This window comes from Rutilus rutilus, assembly GCF_951802725.1.
Source record: "Rutilus rutilus genome assembly, chromosome: 4".
Lineage (NCBI taxonomy): Eukaryota > Metazoa > Chordata > Actinopteri > Cypriniformes > Leuciscidae > Rutilus > Rutilus rutilus.
In genome coordinates, this window is record NC_140212.1 from 23,403,385 (window position 1) to 23,417,368 (window position 13,984).

Below are 13,984 nucleotides of genomic sequence, written 5' to 3' on the forward strand. Positions count from 1 at the left end.
ACTCAACAGTTTCACCTCATTCCATTGACAGTTTTTGCAGCATCCCTCCACCACCCCTTCTCCACGCTTCTAGTCCTAAACACTTACATACGGGGGGAGTACTCTGGGTTCGGGCCGAACTCCGAGCTCGGAGCCCTCCCTCCGGACAGCACGCCAAATACGCATTAAACTTTACCCCTTCAAATTATATGTAAGTGTGAACTCGTGAAATGGCAGTCCACTCTGCTTATTGTTTTTCGAGAATGTTGCACTCCTGTTTGTCATTGTGCACGAAACTTCACGCCAATAAATCATCAGGGATATTGCTGACTTGTGCGCGACACAAGCGCCCTCTTTACGTTCGTCCTAATGCCTGTTACTTGTCCGTGGATTTGACCATATTTGGCGTTTAAAATGTAAACGTCTTTAGACATGGAAAATCGATTTTACAATCGATTCAATGAACACTTCGAACAGGAAAATCGAAGATTTTTCACAAAAGTGACAGCCCTAACACAAATGACTAAAGGCAGTTATCAAGCTAAAGGGATACACTATTGACTATTACCCAGACAGCAACACGGTTTCGGCCCAGATCCGGCCCAGATCCGGCCCACATGGAATCCACGTGTACCGGATCTGGGCCAACTCTATGGTGCTGTCAGGGTCACATAAGAGGGCTAATCATTTTGACTTGTAGACTTTTTTATTATTGGTTATAATTTTGTTTCTATTTGTATTATAAACACTCCAAGTTTCCTAAAAGTACTATTATGTTTAGAAATGCTGTGTTAAAAAATCTTTGCTCCGTTAATCAGCATTTGGGAATCATTTGAATAAAAATATAATATGTCATTTCATTTGTCTTCAACTGTACATTAGGTTAGTCTTCTATGTGAGATGACACTAATAACACTGGTTATAGTAGGTGCACAATGACTCCACTGTCACCAGCACATGGATCAGGTAACGTTATCCGCCTGACCTGAAGCCATTCAACCCCCACATACTGTTTAACTTACTACATAGGGCTTATTGTTTTAAGACAGGACGAGGTGAGGGGCTGAACTAATTTCCTCAGGAGCTCCTCAGCACACACTGCTAATACACTACAGTGTAGAAGCAAGTGCTGCATACACACTGTCATTAAGGTTATATTAAGCTTTCAGAGTGAGATGGACCAGCAGTGCTAGATGCAGAAACAACTCAATATTATTATATGTAACGTTACACACACCTGCTATCTTTAAGTGCGCGTGCATGAAGAGGTCAAGTTATTATATTTATGCTTTCAACAAACCCTGAGGAGTAAGACATTGTAATTCAAGCACTGCAAGTGTGATCCTCAACACCATGTCATAGATACAAACTCCTTATGAATAATGCATCAAAGCCTCATTAACACAATGACATAATACTTTGGATTTGGCGTTGATGCAATAAATAAAAGCAAGAATGGATGTTAAAAGCGCAAGATGGCTGTCTAATGTAAGTGCACTCACATGTCCTGAAGGAATTGTGTGTCTGTCATGTATCCCGCTCCTCCTTCAAGAAAATACACGAATATAATTAATATTAATACATGAACGCTTGCACGATCACACAGTTCGCGCTTTTCCTCTCATAACGCATGTCTTTCTCGTGATAAACTAGTCCTCGGTTAAAGACAGTAACCAGGGCCAGACAAAGACACAACAGAGCCACCGGCTGCCACCATCCTGCTTCATGATTGTGCTGCTGTTCTGTGTGGAATATACGATTCCTACTATTGCGACGGTTTCTTTATGAATGTTAATTAGGTCGCGCTGACGTTTCTCAAGTACGTTCATTTGAGCTTCAGGCACGTTATCTAATTAATATTCATAAGGTAAGTATTAAGCTTCGTTTATTCGTCAGCTGTCCAGCGCCCGCCTACCAACGCCTGCCTTTCAGCCAATCAGAAAGGCCTATTGATCGAGGATGAAGTTACCTAATTAATATTTCACGAGCCAAGCGGTTGCCATAGTAGGCCTACGACTGTTCATCCAACTATCTTGTCAGATGAGGCGGAGGCTCTGACCGGCTCGCGCAAGCGCTGTTACATCGCTTCTATTATAAAACATGTAGCCTTTAAGGTTTGAATACACATAAAACAATAAAAAGTGACGTATTAATCTCAAGTAATAATAATAAATTCCACTCAGCTGTTTGTTAGAGGTTATAATTTGGACCGCAGCGCCGCGCATCGGACAGTTTGAGTCATAATTTAAAATATAACGGACAACGTCAACTATGATTAATATAGTTGAATACTGGATTGGATGGCAAGCCGTTTTAACTTTTATTAATTTACAGGATATGAATCCTTGATATCAACAATTCAGTTTTCACAAGTTAAAATGATAGTTATTGATATCAGGAATTAGATTTCTACTACAATGGCAATGTTTGATATCAGAAATTACATTTCCACTAGTAACAATGCTAATTCTTGATATCCACAATTAAATTTTCACTAGTTAAAATTATAATTCTTGATATCAACAATTGAATTTCAACTAGAAAAAAGATATAATTCTTGATATCTGTCATTGTATTTTCACTAGTGAAATGTCACCATAGGCTACCATTCAAAATCAATTGTTGATATCAAGAATTGATTTCTTACTAGTTGAAATTCCAATTTCACATATCATAAATACAATTCTTATTAGTAAAAACCTTTATTTTTGATATCAAGAATTCAATTGTCACTATCTGAAATGTCTATTCTTTGATATCAATAATTGAATTGCTACTAGTAACAATGTTCATTTTTTATATCAATAATTCCATTTTCACTAGTGACAATGTTAATTTCTGATATCATGAATGTGATTGTTACTAGTAAGAAAGACATTTTAGATATCTGAAATTATATTGATATCAGAAATACATTTTCAGATATCAAAAATTTACATTTTTACTAGTAGCAATTTAATTGTTGATATCTAGAATAGACATTTTTACTAGTAACCACGTAATTCTTGATATCAGGAATTCGCTTTTTTACTAGTAACAATGTAATTATTGATATTAAAAATGATATTTCTACTAAGAAATACAAAGCTGATATGTGTATTCAGAATTTTAACTAGTAAGAAATTAATTTTTGATATCTAATAGTTTTGTCGCCCTTTTAACATTTAGCCTAAACGTAGGATATGAATTGTTTTATATCAACAATTCAATTTTTGATATCAGAAATTCTGATTGTTGTTATCAAAAATGACATCATCACTTGCAGAAATACATTTATGATATTACAAATGAAATTACAACTTGTAAGAAACATACTTCTTGATGTCTGTAATTTAATTCTTGATATCTGTAATTTAATTCTTACATGTTAAAATTGAATTTTCACTAGTAAAATTTGTTATTGCAGACATCAAGAATTTGTTTTTGGATATGTGCATAGTAATGACGACTGCTTATAAATATTCAAATAAGAGCGTGATGTTTTTGCGTGATGTTTTACATGCTCAAGAACTGCAATGAACTGTGAACAAACTGGCAATGGCAGAGGAGGTTTTGAGGCAAATTGGAAGGCAATGTTATGCCATTGAAAGGACGTACCACTATGGCTTTTGTGGTCAACGACATCAGAAATTTATCAAGAGTTGCCAGTCTGTTAAAGGGATGGTTCGGAGTTAAATCAACCTAGGGTCCTTTGCACCATGACCACGAGCCAAACACCCCCCCAGAAGCTTTTTTTCCCTTGGTTGAACATTATTAAAGTTAGAGCTTATTTAGAGAAATCAGCCGGATGGCTTAGTGCAGACGCTAATGGATCCAAGGATGTATCTCGTAAATTACCCCACTAATAATGCCCAGAATGGTACCAAACTTATACAGTAGTACATTGCATGAGCTTATTTCGTCCATTAGACTGAAAGATCTGAAAAAGCCCATACATTTATCCGCCCATAGACTCTCCTCTCAAAGAAATCACAGAAGTGGTCGAAAGTGGACAAAAGAGACGGATTTAAGCACCAGGTGTAAACGGGAATTTGTCTCCCTCGTCTAATTGTGATCCGATCGACCAAAACGCATCTTAATAACAGGTGGAAACAGGGCCCTAGTAGTACTGGGGTTGCACAAGTTAGTGCACTTAGGATGGCCGATCTACTCACCCAGATGCTGCTGTTAGGCGACGTTCACCTGCCGTTTTGTCGAGTTCATCGACCGCACCTTATGGGTGTGTGGATCCAACCTCACTGTGGGAGTCGTCGAGAGTCCATTGTCTCCTGTTCCTGTCCTCGTCCAGAGTCTGGACGTCCAGAGTCCATACGTCCAGAGTCTGGACGAGAAGGACTTAATTGACCTTTTTTCTGAGCCTGCACTTCACGTCAGTCCTGCCAAGCCAGAGACTGTTCACGTCATGCCCGCCGAGCCAGAGACTGAGACTGGGCATACCCAGAGAGCTCCCTTCGCCGCTGGTCCCGTCCAGCCCAGAGCTTCCTTCGCCGCTGGTCCCGTCCAGCCCAGAGCTTCCTTCGCCACTGGTCCCGTCCAGCCCTGGTCCCGTCCAGCCCAGAGCTTCCTTCGCCGCTGGTCCCGTCCAACACAGAGACTATTTTGCCGCTGGTTCTGCCCAGCCCTGAGCCTGTCACCATCCCAGAACCTGAGCCCTCAACAGAGATGGCCGCCGACACGCCTGAACCTGAGCCTTCAGCAAAGATGGTCGCCGCCACGTCGCCTGAGCCGGTGTCTGTTCCTGAGCCGGTGTCTGTTCCTGAGCCGGTGTCTATTCCTGCCCATAATCCCATAATCCCATAATCCCATAGCCGCAATAAGTCTCCGCCATGGCCGCCTGAAGGGTCATCTCCGCCATGGCCGCCTGCTCAGCCTGATCCGCCCTGGAGTCCCCTGTTCTGCTTCACCATCCTGTGGTAGACTCCAGGACGCCCACCCGCCCACCTGTAAAAAGGCAAGTATAATAGCTTGTCTAATGTTTCAGCAGTTGTAATAACAGTTTACACAAATTGCACTTTTAAAGGAAAGTATAAAGGCTTGTCTGATGTCTTTGGCAGCTGCAATAAGAGTTTACAGAAATTACACTTTTTTGGTTGTTTAGTGTTTAATGTACCTTTGGAATGTTTTTTATACCATTGAGGTCAGTTGAATTCCAAATTGAGTTCATTTGAACACTGTTCGTATGCCCTATTTTTGAACAGTTATACAATTTGTTTATTGTAATATGCTAGGTAACTAGGACTACAGTTGAAAATTAGCCAACTGTACTATGGCTAACACTGGTGCATCTACGAAATGTAATGTGTATTGTCCTAATCAAATAAAAATAAGCTCAAACACACCTCTTGAAGCCTCTTGGAAAAGTCACTTGAATGCTGTTTCATTTATTGTTTTGTAATATGTTAGTTATAAGCAGTAAGCAGTACAGAGGCATTTTATTTGTACAGTGTTTGTTCTCTTTAATGCCGTAATGACAAACCATTTTTGTGTCTGATCAGAATTAAACTGGTTGAAAAGCATTCAGACTTGTGTCTGTAATTGTGTAAGACTCACACAGTGAAGTATGCTGGGGCAACTATAAAACCACAGACCATTTGTTACTGTAAACCTGGCCCACAAAACTGTTGAGTATCAAATACAAAGAACAAAATTGTAAAGAAAAATGCTTAAACACAAACATTAGCCTGTATTAAAATGTATAAATTTAAACAGAGTAGGCTACTTCAACATGTTTGTTAAACCAGTTTAACACACACACTCAAATTATCATAAATAATTTTTTTTGCCAAATGCTGCTTTGACGCAGAAAAGTGTTAAATCCAGCTAACTGTTACGTCTCATTTTCCCACTTCTAATTTCAACTCTGTTAAGTCTTGTATATTTGACATCATCGACCCTGATTTCACTATTATTAAAGAGCAATGAGACGTTTTACATGTTTTCAGTTCTATAAACCTGACTACAGTTGCCTAGTTCAATAATGTTAACTAGCATCATGACCGCCAATTTTGCCTTGCCACTCTGTAATTGGGATGTACATAATTTAGTCATAAAATTTATTTTATCTGTAATTTTATCTTAGATGGACGAATATGTGAAAACTAAACTAAGAGAATGGAATCTTGAAGAGTTAATTCCCACATTTGAAGATATGTAGTAATATTTTACAGGATTCATTGTAATCGTAAGCCACTTGACACTTTAAAACTGAAAAATTAGTGTAGAAATTACAAATGGACTTTTCTGTTGAATTTATCAAATCTGCTGTTCAGACAAGCGTATTTTTAGAAAAGGTTTGAATCTTCACTTGCCTCACGATTCGATTACAATTCTGAGGGTAACAATTAGATTATAAAATGTTTCATGATGCATCATGGTCTGTGTAACCTTAACAATTAAATTTTCAGACTATACAATGCTATGCAAAAATAAAAAATTGAAACCAGACGTTAATTTTTTAGTTTTTCGGTTACATCAATGGATATTTGCCATTTTCTCCCCTTTTTTCAATTTTACTTTTGCGAAATTGTGACATCAGAAACAATAACCCTAACCCTAACATTTTTTTGTCCTTTTTTGTTCTTGAAAAAGAAATAGCCTATCTAAAAAGAATATAACCTTATGAAATAACCCAGAGTCGATAACGTCGGGCATTGCATTTGAGCTGAAACTGAGTGAATGAACACCAGTTAGTAACGGCAGCGCTTTGCCGTTCCCTTGAAATGTCCTTAAAGGGTTAGTTCAACCAAAAATAAAAAATTACCCCATAATTTACTTACCCTCAAGCCATCCTAGGTGTATACATTCTTCTTTCAGTTATATAAAAAAATAGGACCCACTTTATATTAGGTGGCCTTAACTACTATGTACTAACATTTAAATTAATAATTTAATACAATGCACTTATTGTGTACATGTTTTTTCATTGTACTTACATTTATAATTACACTGTTGACACGTCCCTTACACCTAACCCTACCCTTAAACTTACCCATACCACCACACCTGTTCCTAACTTTACCCGTATCTCACCTCAATATCAGCCAAAGTGTTTTACAATACAATATGAACACAATAAGTACATTGTACTTTTGATGTAAGTGCATAGTAGTTAAGGCCACCTAATATAAAGTGGGACCAAAAAATGTCCTGGATAATCCATCATTATAATGGCAGTGAATGGCATCCCAAAATTTGAAGCCCAAAAAAGTGTATCCATCCATTATAAAATGATGTTTCATCATCTCCATCAAAATACTTATGTTCTGCATATTTTTTTTTCTCTTACAGCTGAGAAGATTGATCAAGAAACCCTCCTTCTTTTAGATGATGTCACACTGACCTCTCTTATCCCCATTATTGGACTTCGTTTAAAATTCAAGAAGTACCTCAAGAATGCACCTGATGTAAGTACAAGGTATTAGGTGTAGAAGGCATGGGGTTCATCTGCTTTAAATGCAAAAGGTCTTTGGGGCCTAATATCAGAGCTTTATTTTCACATTTGAGGGTTGTACATCACGTATTTGCTACATCTAGTTACTTTCAGTGTGCTCAAGCTGGATGTCATCGCACATTCAGTATTATTAGATCATTTAGAAGACACCTACTGGAGCATGTTAATGACATTGGAAATGAAATGGAGGAAACCCCTTTGGTTGAGCCTGATAATTTATCAAATTCAGTTTTAGATGCTGTTGAGCAGTGTGATGAGGACTGTGATGAAATTGCTGAAGAACAATTTGATGAGTTAGAGGAAGAAAATATACAAGACAGAGTAGCTTTGTTTTTAGCGAAATGAAGGTCAAATTCCTCCCAGACGTTGAGTACTGTTAATTTTGTTGTAGATCACACATCCAGCCTTATCAGTGATGTTGTTGGATCTCTACAGAGAAACACAGTCTCTTTTTTAAGAGAGATAGGCCACAGCGAGAGACACATTGACACATTGACTGTTAGACAAGTGGCAGTCCGAGACACTTTTCAGCGTGTTCCTCTAAAGCCTTTGCTGAAGCAGGTTTTAGAAAGTCCAGGAACAATGGAGAAAATCTTTGAGTGGCAAAATCAAGAAAGCACAGGTCTTGCAGATTTTAAAGATGGCACAATCTTCAAAACAAATGAACTCTTTTCTAAAGAGTTGTCCATTCCTCTTGTCATTTGCAATGATGATTGTGAGATGGTCAATCCACTTGGATCAAAAACCTCAGTTCACAAGCTAGGTTTTATTTATTTTACTCTTAAATGCTTGCATCCTGAGTATCTTTCCAGCCTAAACTCTCACTTCTTGTTGGCAGTGTACAAGACAGATGATGTAAAAACATATGGAATCAATGCTGTCTTAGATCCAATTGTGTCTGACATTAAAGATCTGGAATTGGAAGGAATACAGGTTGTCACAAAACATTTCAAGGGCACTGTCAAAGCAGGAGTCGCACAGGTTTGTGGGGATAACTTGGGTCTTAATGGCATCCTAGGCTACACAGAAAGCTTCTCAGGGAAAACTGTGTCGATGGTGTCGGGTACAAAGAGAGGTTTTGAGAGTACAAACAGTTGAGGATCTGTCAGTAATGCGCAACATGGTTAACTACCACTCTGATCTGCTGCAGAATAACCCTACTGAAACTGGCATCAAAAGAGAGTGTTCACTCAATAAACTGCAGTTCTATCACGTAACTGACAACGTAACTCCAGATGTCATGCATGACATTCTGGAAGGGGTTGGAGGTTATGAAACCAAACTTGTTCTCAATTCTTTGATTGAACAAAAAGTCTTGACACTTGATCAGCTGAATAATAGACTGACAAGCTTTGACTATGTTTTTTCTGATAGTCACAACAAGCCATTGTTGGAGAATTTTCCCTTGATTCATGTCTAAGTATGATGCAATGAAAATGACAAGCATGAAAAAATAGGTCTGAAAAGGATGAGAGAATGGAAAAATACCCAGTATGCAAGGTGTCAAAATACTGTATGAAACAAAGCACCATTATGTAAGGTTTGACCAATTGAGAAGACATGTCTAACTGTGTCAGGGTCACCAGGCGTGACAGAGGGGAAGAGATAGCTTTGAGGGTATCCATTGGAGACTTGGTGATATGAAAAAGGTATAAAAAATGAGTGCTGGATATTATAACTTCAGAATGACCAGCTGGCTTCTCCTTTATTGTTTGTACAATAAAGTTAATTCTTCTGACCTGGAACCTCAACTCTGAGAAACTTCTTTGAGACCTGAACCAAAAAGAACTTTGAATTTGCCACAACATAATCTGCAATCAAACCTCAGGATCTTAAAAACCCTGATGGGTCCATGAGACAAACAGCAGCACAGATGTGGTGCCTTCTAAGGCTGCTGCCTCTTATGATTGGAGATTTGATTCCAGAAGGTGAGAAACACTGGGAACTACTACTTTCACTACTTGGCTGTATGGAGTTGATTTTCTCTCCAGCCTTGACTGCAGAGGCAGCTATATTTTTGCAGCATCTGATTGAGGAACACCATAGGCTGTTTTTGGAGCTTTATCCAGACAGGCATTTTAAGCCAAAACACCACTTTATGCTTCATTATCCTGGGGCCATCAGGAAACTTGGACCTTTGGTTCAGTTCTGGTGCATGCGTTTTGAAGCAAAGCATGGCTTTTTCAAAAGACTAAGCCATATAACCTGCAATTTCCACAATATCTGTAAAACGCAGGCTTTCCGACACCAGATGATGTTGTGCTACACCCTGCTCTCTGGGAAGATGTTTTCACATGACTTTGAAGTTGGTCCAGGATACACCACACTCCTGGGATCTATAGAGGGTTTTGAGAAAGTGAAATGTGGTTTTGAGGGAATTCCATTGTTCTCAGATGTCTATTTGCCATCTTGGATTAAATGCAAAGGAACTACTTACAGGTCAGGAATGACACTTTTTGTGTCTCACTCTGCTGATGGTGAGCCCCAGTTTGCAACCATTCAGAGCATTGTGCTCATTGACTCCAAAGTCAAATTCATTGTGAAAAAATGGGACACCGTTGGATTTGACAGACATTTTTTTGACAGACATTATATATATATATATTTATAATGTATGTGTGTGTATATGTGTGTCTGTGTGTACCTCAGTTTAACATATTTTCCCATTCAAAATTCCTGTTTGTGATTTACATTTCTGCTCTCAACAGAGTCAAATGTAGATTCAGAAAGAGCTACTCAAATGACAGAGTGGCTTAAAAATAATATCTGGCCACTAAGTCAGGTTGAGCAATACATGAAGGAGACGTCTATCCATAGGGCCAAATGGATTCGTGACAATGGAACCAAGACAATCATGGAAATATTCAAGGAGTATCCACGTCTCCACGACACTCCAGGCATGGTGGGTTTAAATTTAAGAAATAAAAACATTGGCTCATTGGCTATTTTCTTTTTTGTTTTACAACTTTGTTTGCCATGTTGGCCTTTGTTTTGTATTTTTTAGATGTCCCAGGATTTCTTCATTTTGAATCCAGACTCCGCTTCAAAACTCACCGAAAATTGGGTACCTGTGTTTAAGGATAAGATTCTGCAGTTTGCCAGCAGAGAGAAACAATCTCTTGATCTACTTTCCAGTGTAGAATTGATGTCAGCAGGTAATGGGTATTAAGAACACTGTTACAAATGAATAATTCAGTCTAAAAATGAATTACTATCTCTCATGTCATTCTAAAAAAGGAGAGATTTTCCCTGTTTACAATTACTGTTAGTCATGACAATTTCCATTTTCATTTTGTTAACTATTTCTTTGTAACACAATTTAATAAATGAATGTCATACATCCAGATTTATTGCAGTCAAATTTTATTGCAGTTTTATGAAGAGCTTTCTGTCCCACTATTGACAGTCTATGCAATTACCACTTTGATGCTACAAAAAATTTATAAAAAGATTGTAAAACTAATTCATATGAATCTATTGTATTCCAAATTTTCTGAAGAGACTTGATCGCTTTATATGATGAACAGATTTAATTTAATTTAAGTATTTATTTTTGGGTGAACTAACCCTTTAAGGCCATGACACACCAAGCCGACATAAAAAAAAAAAACTAGTGACATCAAACGGTAACTGTTGTTGCCATGAGTCATTTGCATCTGGGCCAAAAAGTTGGAACACACTGCAAAAGCTATGGCCAAGGGCCAACCCCTGCCAACAGGGGTCCGACTAGTGCTAACATTGGCCGATGGTTGGCTTGGTGTGTCATAGCCTTTACTGTTCCTAAAGGTATTTACATTAGTTTTAAATGTTTGTGTTCTAAATTGATGCCAATTCTTTCTTTTTTTTTTCTTTTTTTTTTTTGTTGTTGTCAGATTGGGACCAATATGGCTGAGTACCTGCGCTCAAAAGACTCTGAATTTCCACATGTTCTCATGCTTGGAGACAACCAGTGCTTTCAAGCCTTTGCCATTCTAAACGGAGAGGCACTGGTTCTTCGTGTTGGAGGGAGGAGAAGTTGTTGCAAAATTGCTGACCTCCGAGCACTCATTCGTCTCTGCTCCTCGACATAATTCGCCTTTTTCACACGCAACCGGAAACTACGTCACGCCGGGTAAACGGATTTCCGCCAGAGCTGAAACTACGGTGTTTTCATATAGAGTGAACATGGAGCGTTATTTCACAACTTCTCTCTCGACACTGCCACGACTTAGATTTGAGGATGTTGACAGAATTGTTGGACGGCACTCAACAGTTAAAGAAGCAAGGCTGAGCAAAGGCTATAAATTCTTCGTTGAGGAATTTATTCACAATTATCAAGGTAAGTTGACAACTATCTGGCGTTAGCACTTGCAACATTATGAATTCTAATTGCTAACCATTTTTATGTGTTCAGTCTCTAATGTAGTTGATCGCAAGGTGGTAGTGAGACAGGTGTTATCGGTCTATGAGGAAAAATGAGGAGCCCCACACACTTGAGGTTATATGTAATATGCCTGTTGGCTTATATGAGTTACTCAGATCGTTCTGATATCAAGTTACTGCGGTTGCAGATTTTTATTTCCCTTTATTTTAGTTTCACCTGTCTTAAGGTTTTCTTTGTTGGTTTTTAGTTATGTCTCTTTCATTGCTTCTGCGGTTGCAGACTACAGCTGTATTTCTTGCTTTTGCTTCACTTCAAAATAAAAATTCTGTCATCATATACTCACCCTCAAGTTGTTTCAAACCTGTATGAATTTCTTTCTTCTGCTGAACACAAAGGAAGATATTTTGAAGAATGTCAGTAACCAAACAGTTTACTGGTCCCATTGACTTCCATAGTATGTTTTCTTTCCTACTATGGAAGTCAATGGGATTTAAGAGATAATTGAAATGTCTTTCTCAGGGTAAATGATATCAAGACAGGAGCCTGAGTGGGTGTTGACAAATATGGCAACAAATACTATGAGGACAACAGAAACTTTTTCGGTATTAATTTACATTTTGAAGTGAACTATCCCTTTAATGTAGCTCACAGCATAAAATTACAATTCATTAGCTAAACTATTGTCTTCTCAAACAGGTGTCATTGGAGACAGAAGAGGTTGTTTGTATTTCTGCCTATATGTGCAGCTGGTAAAGGGTTGTGCAACCATCTGACAGCACTTGTGTATCAGACGGCCCACTATGTGCAGCTGAATTTATAGTCTGTCCCACCACCACTGGCCTGCACGAGTGAGCCACAGAGATGGCATCGTCCAAGAACACAGGCATGTATTTGTCCTTTTCTGCAATTGGTAAGAACACTATAGTATCAACTCAAACAAACAAGTACATGTTAACATCAAAGCATTATGGACTAATAATGCACAAGAGTGCAAATTAAGTAACAAAGGTATAAATGAACATCACCCAAGATTAATACAATCTGTGAACTGTTATTACTCATTATTATTTCATATTGACTAAATGCATAATGTCAATGTATATAACCTTATTATAAAGTGTTTCCAGAATACTTTAACACTGCATTTGTTTGTTTTATACTAAGGGAGTCCATCCAGAGGCAGTGAGTGAACTTGTTGTCCTGAAGCCAAAGTCAGTTGGGAAGACTGGAATCAAGTCTACCCTATACAGGGTTACACAGGTAATACACAACACTGTATGTATACACATGTACTCAGCTACAACTTAATGTGTTCAAGACTAATACTGTAGTTTGTATTAATTTCTTTAGGTCCTCTTCCAGATCCTGATGTCTTGGCTTCTGGTACAAAACTGAGTCAGATCCATCCCTGGCCTTTGCTGGCACACATTCTAGAGGGCATGTCAAAAACAGAGTTGGTCCCCTCACAATTTGGTCCTGTACCTCGTGGTAGTCCACTTTCATACCAATGTCCCCCTATAGCTGCAGATGTTCCTGTTGTTAATTTCCCCCCACTATGTAGTAGGTTGAAAAAATGTATATGTTAAAATAAAAGAGGGAAAAAAGGACACCCCTTTAAAATTTTGTATTGTTCATAAATGCATGTGCCTTCAACATTTGTCTATTGATGGGTAAATTCATCGTTACATTCTTTGTTGTGGGTAAAGAAAATGTTGCTGTTATTATTGTCTCCTGTAGAGGGCGTTTAGCGCTGTTGAACTAAGGTACTGCACCGGGTGCTTTAGAGTTAATTAAACTTTGCCGGAGCTTACAGCCAGTACTCCTGTCTCACAGCGTTTCATTTATCATTCTACAGGTGAGCAAAAACGATTCTAAAACTGGTCGAAACTGATGTTAAAAACTGTGTTTCAAACATGTACATGTTGATTTTTGGTCAGTTACTGAGAAAGACTGTTAGTTTTGTTCATAAGCATGCAGTAGTAATGAGTCAAATATCAGATTACACACGAGTGACAAATATGTGAATTTGAAGCGAAATGAGAAAAAATACTCATGTGAAAAGAGTTTAGGAATGTTTTATATGTTGATTGTAATTGGATGATAAAGTTTAAGTGAGGTAAATGTACATTTGCTACTGGACTTATCTCGAGCCAAAATGGCAGTGCATGTATGTGTGAACTGGAGCCAAAATG

General features: G+C 38.2%; 1 protein-coding gene and 1 long non-coding RNA gene across 14 annotated transcripts in view; one reads left to right on the forward strand and one right to left on the reverse strand.

The window, feature by feature from the left end:
- Positions 1 to 4,712, reverse strand: part of rab3ip (RAB3A interacting protein (rabin3)) — a 46,934-nt gene extending 42,222 nt beyond the window's left edge. For 7 of the 13 annotated variants that reach the window (XM_084407358.1, XM_084407356.1, XM_084407366.1 and 4 more), the window contains exon 1: positions 1,482 to 1,725. The gene's annotated coding sequence lies outside the window, so the exon portion shown is untranslated. Of the gene's footprint in view, positions 1 to 1,481; positions 1,737 to 4,133 lie in introns of those variants that run through there. The other 6 variants (XM_084407355.1, XM_084407360.1, XM_084407357.1 and 3 more) reach the window with 4 other exon arrangements.
- An 80-nt stretch (positions 4,713 to 4,792) lies between these two features.
- On the forward strand, positions 4,793 to 13,610 carry LOC311289382. The gene is made up of 9 exons (XR_014627115.1): positions 4,793 to 4,930; positions 7,267 to 7,382; positions 10,138 to 10,331; positions 10,434 to 10,584; positions 11,302 to 11,747; positions 12,312 to 12,394; positions 12,489 to 12,675; positions 12,957 to 13,052; positions 13,143 to 13,610. It is a non-coding gene; the product is annotated as an uncharacterized lncRNA (long non-coding RNA).
- The last annotated feature ends 374 nt before the right edge of the window (positions 13,611 to 13,984 follow it).